Below are 5,489 nucleotides of genomic sequence, written 5' to 3'. Positions count from 1 at the left end.
ATATGTGAATGCATGGGCGCGTTGGAAAACTTTTGTGAGACCAAGAATAAAAATGTCACCTTAGTTCCTTGGTCACCTGTTAAGAGGAGTGCCATCCCCGTGCACTATGTGACGTTCCGACCAAATTGAACAATCATGGTTGATCACTCTCGCCCTCTTTCCCATCAACGACGAGTAAGAGCTATCGATATGCTCACAGTCGATGTTATATGGAAGGGTTCTTGTTCCTTAATAAAGGGTTCCTACTGTAGGTGTATTGATGGTTCTCGCAGTGCATGACAGAGATTCCGTGTGATATGTCGTTGAGGTCGAAGGGGGTGTCTCGTTCACCCATAAGACGTGCCCCCCATCCAGACGCCCAAATGATGCAATTGTATTGTATATCGATCTCACGTCCTACATCGATCATCTCTCTTTCTCTTCCTACCCAGCATCTCTCAATCACTCCATTAGGTAGCCGAACATGCGCCTAGAAAGAAAGTTTCTTATACACCTGGAAAATTGGTAAACGCGCAGTTGCTTACAGTTCTCAAATTGGTAAACTAGATGGAAGATGTTTCACTGGTGCCCCGTGCTGCCTGATGTTGTCGATTTTGCTGATCCACCTATACGTGGGCATATGGCGATGACAAACAGATGTGGTTCGCTATCGGCTAAAACGGCAGAGCGCGCTACTCAAGATCTCTCCCCGGTCAAAAATATCTTCAATCGTCAAGGGTAAGGTTCAGAACACACATCCGTGTGTCATTGATACGCACACAGTACCTAATTCGAGCCCGCCTGGTTACTACTGTCTTCTGTATGTGGCGTGCCCTGGTCTTATGTACAGATGCGTGCCCTGGTTTGATGTCTTTCATTTAACCAATGGTATGCCCTTGCACGCCATAAGAAGGTAGCCTGGCAGCTGTCAGCAGGCTCAGTGTGTGACGCATTCATTTGAAGACGTGCATGTTTATATATAAAATAGACCGCGGGTCATGCCAAAACCACAAAATAGCCTTTGTGTAGAAACCAACCAAAAACCATACCACCGATGGAGAACGTGAGCTCCCGATGTCGTTTTCCTCCGACCCAAACAACTGTCCGTTCATGTCTTACTGCATGATTGAGGGCACACCCGCCATGGTGGAAGAAGAGAACCGTCTCCGAGCCACCGCAATGGTGATCACCGCGGCGTGCGTCGACCGGGGGCGTTGAAGGAAGCAATCCTCTTCGAGTTCAACAAGGGTAGCCGTCGACGTGTCCGCCCTCTCGGTACAATCGTACCTCGTCCGTTTCACGGACGGCGGGTGGCGCGATCAAGTTGCATCGGTGAGGGTGTTCCACGACGACCAGGCCCCTAGTGAGCGAACCCGTGCCGTCTACAATTCCATGGGTGGCTGGGTACGTTAACGGTTAACGACATTGCGTCCTGGATGATCTTGAATTTTGTTTACTATCTTTGCCCTTCATCCAAGATAACAAAAACGAGTCTGTTAACCACATATCTCGAATCAATTTACATTAATTCTAAAAAACTGACATGTTAGCTAACCTCGCATGAGCACAGTAAATCTTGTTTAGATTTGTAGGGTTGCCGTTGATGTACTTGTTCCCACGCTTGATGCCGAACCTGACTTCCCAGGAGTGCGCATTGTAAAACTCATATGCCTCCTGCTCAGAGTTGAAAGACATGCACACAGCTGGTTCGAACACAATTTTCTTCCCAAGCTTCACTTCTTCTTCCATCGCCCGCTCGATCGCCCCCAGGCTTCCCTCCGATGCTATGCTTCCCCTCTTTGTTCCTCTAAGATTAATACAACCTCTAAGCTTGATGGAAACCATGCTGGTGCATAGTGTGTTCAGAGTTGGAACGATAAGTGTATGATTCTAAAATGATCTAGTCCTCCTATACTGAAACTTTGTGATTTAGTACGTGCGTATATCATGGAAATCTGATGGCAATTGTTTATGTGGGAGAGGATGGATGCTTGCCTAGTGCGAGAAATACCTTGCCGGCTGTTGTCTGCTTCGGCGCCTTCCGCTGGTTTGCTAACCTTTGTTGGTTTTGAGGCTGTGATCTAGTCGCTCTCAAACTCTAATCTTTCTCTCTGAATAACACAATACACGCACAGGAGGTGGAAGGGAACAGAGAGCAGGAATGCAACCATAGAGAGAGAGAGAGAGCTTTTGCGATGCGTAAAGAGTGCTTCTTTTCTATTCTTACTTTTATTAGTCGCTAACAGAAAAACTGAAAACTCGCCACGATCCAACAATTGCATGTGCCATCCTACGAGCCTGAATCGTGCCGAGTCTAAAGCTAACTAACTTGAGCTAAAAAAGACAAGGCCGCAGCGAGAACGCAGCTCGCTGGATTGCGTAATTTCAGAACAGAGGTCACAAGAAGCTCCCCCTCCTCCCCCCGCGTCGCCTCCCCGAGCGGGGCGACCGGGGGATCTCGTCGCCCCCTCCCAGCCCCCCCCTCCCCCTCCTCCCCTTCCGCCGCCGTCGGCCTGGGCCACCGGGCCTTGCCCGCGTGGTGCCGGCGGCGGCGGCCCCGGCCTTTCCCCCCCGCTTGGCGCCTCGGCTCGGGCGGACGGCGGCCGATGGGGGTGCTCCTCGGCGACATTGGATCCGGCGGCGGCGCAGCTCCCTCGGCGGCGCAGTGCTGGGTGGTGTGCGGGCGGTGGCGCGGCCGCTTGGCGGCGGGGCGACGCAGTGGCTAGCGGCGGGCCTTCCCGGCCCAGATCCAGGCCCTTTTGGGCTCGATCTGGGTCTGGGCGGGCCTGGCCTGGTCTGCTTGCGGCGTCTCCGGCGGGTCGGGGGCGTGACTCGTGCGGGTGGTGGTGGCGACGGCGGCTCGCGTTCTGCAGCGCGGCGACGGGGGCTTCGCGAGCCCGTTTCGGGCTCGGCTGGGCCAGGGGTGGCCCGGTTTGCCCCTGTGCTGCGTCCGGCCGAATCCCGCCGGGGGCGGTGGAGGATGTCCCCTCCCGCGAGGCTGCTGATGTTGCCGCTCCTGGTTCCCGGTTGCGTCGTCTTGTTTCCGTCGGTCCCGTTTCATTTGCCATGGTGAGACGGCGATGGAGACTGCTCGACCGTGGTGGCGCAAGTTGGTGGGCGGTGTGTTTGGTGGCGCGGGATGGATCGTCTGGGGTCGTGGTTGGTTGGTGGGCGGGAGAAATCCTTGTCGGCCGGGCCGGCACCGACGCGGTGACGCTCGTGGGCGCCGTCGTGCCTTCCTGAAGGGCGTCGGGCATACCCCTTCCACCTCACCCCTCGCGTACCGGGGAAAACCCTAGGACATGTCCGGGCAACAGCGTCGTCATCGTCGCAATCCTTCTTGAGGGTGTTGTTTGGTATGCGGCGGTCCGGAATGCTAGGAGCGTGGTGGTATTTTTCGGTGGGCGCGGCGGTTGCGGGTCCTCATCGTTTTCGTTGATCCGCCGGTGTTGGCATTATTTTCTCTTCAGTTCCTTTTTTTGTTTATTTTGGGCTTGCTTGTGCTGTGGCCCCAGCATTTGTATCGTGTGGTCGTTGCTTTATAATATAAAGTGGGGGGCAACCCTTTTTCGATAGAACGCAGCTCGCTTCTGGCATTCAGTTGACATTCAGAACAACACATCCAACTGAACTTATTTAACTATCGAGGGAAACAAACAACAACTGAAACTGCAGATACGTCAAGGTTAATACTGACAATCTTTTCCTCCTCGTCCGTGTTTTCCCCATCAATCCTCTCAGCGCCAGGTGTGCTTTTGTTGGCTGGTTGTGTGTTCTGATCCACATTAGGGACTGCGGTGTATGCATCTAGTGCAACAAAATCAAGCGGAGCAACCAAAAAACGAGTATTAACTACTATTGCATCTAATGATCTAGTAGTTCTAAGAAAACGGTGAAAGCTTTCGCAGCGCAGTTCTCTCCCCTTGCAAAAATATGCTTACCTTTTAGTTCGTCGACCTCCATCGCCTGTGCAGTGCTGCCGTTATAGCATGTCGTATCCATGGGGATGAATAACGCTCGCTTGGGCAGGGTTGGGCGGTGCACGGCTGGTACCGGTGCACAACGATTAGGCTAGTTGTAATAGTACTATCATAGCTAGTATTATGCATGCCAATTAGGCAATTTTGATGAGGTGTCATAGCCTTAAATGAAGAAAGAGATTGTGGAGTATCATACCATGATACAGTATCATAATAAATGTTATGCTACTTTGTGTCATGCATGGCAATAAATAGAATACTACATGATACTAATATATACTATGCATTAAGGAGGTAGTATCATACACTAGTATTATATGCATGATACTACTATATAATACTCCCCATTACAACCAGCCTTAGGGTTTCTAACAATGCCACATGGCATCATGCATGTCATATGGATTAGGGGAAAACAAAGATTATAGTATATTATTAGTGGAAAATGGCCCAATTTTGAGCCCATAGCACCTGCATCTAATGGGCTATGGGCTGCTATCAAGTATTGACACAGATTGTTTTTTGAGACATCAACACAGATGGCATCCTACATAGTCAACGAGGCCTAAGTGTCTCGAGTGAAAAAACGCAAGAAAAGGAAAGGTTCAAACCAATGCCCAACAGTTCTCCAGTTCCATCCTGGAATCGTTCGGGCCGACCGCTGGTGGTCCTGCCTGCTGGACAGCAGCCTAGTGCCTCCACGGTTCTGTTCTCTTGCAGGCAGCGTGGTCCAACAATCTCTATAGGAGGAAAAAAGCATCAAAGGAAAAATATCAGGAAAAAGCAAATGAGGTAAAAGGAGGGACCAGATCCCCACACGAATGAGCGCTTGTGATTGCAGCCGCGCGAGTGAAACTTTATATCTTTGCTTTTTCCTATATATATATTGATGTTCTAAGAATGATCATGATGCCCTCATGTCCGTACTTTATTTTTATCGACACCTCTATCTCCAAATATGTGGACATATTTTTCGATTTCGGCTTTCGCTTGAGGACAAGCGAGATCTAAGCTTGGGGGAGTTGATATGTCCATTTTGCATCATGCTTTTATATCGATATTTATTGCATTATAGGCTGTTATTACACATTATGTCACAATACTTATGCCTATTCTCTCTTATTTTACAAGGTTTACATGAAGAGGGAGAATGTCGGCAGCTGGGATTCTGGGCTGGAAAAGGAGCAAATATTAGAGACCTATTCTGCACAGCTCCAAAAGTCCTGAAACTTCATGAAAGTTATTTCCGGAATATATAAAAAATATCGGGAGAAAGAAGTTCTAGAGGGGGCCACACCCTGGCCACGAGGGTGGGGGCGCGCCCTACCCCCCTGGGCGCACCCCCTGCCTCGTGGGCTCCCTGGTGGCCCTCCGATGCCATCTTCTGCTACATGAGGTCTTTCGTCCGACAAAAAAATTATAAGCAAGCTTTGGGGAAGAAACTCCGCCGCCATGAGGCGTAACCTTGACGGAACCAATCTAGGGCTCCGGCAGAGCTGTTCTACCGGGGAAATTTTCCTTCGGGAGGGG

Source organism: Triticum aestivum, chromosome 2A, assembly GCF_018294505.1.
Source record: "Triticum aestivum cultivar Chinese Spring chromosome 2A, IWGSC CS RefSeq v2.1, whole genome shotgun sequence".
NCBI classification, from domain to species: Eukaryota; Viridiplantae; Streptophyta; class Magnoliopsida; order Poales; family Poaceae; genus Triticum; species Triticum aestivum.
The sequence above is the reverse complement of the archived record's forward strand: the minus strand, read 5'-3'. Positions refer to the sequence as shown.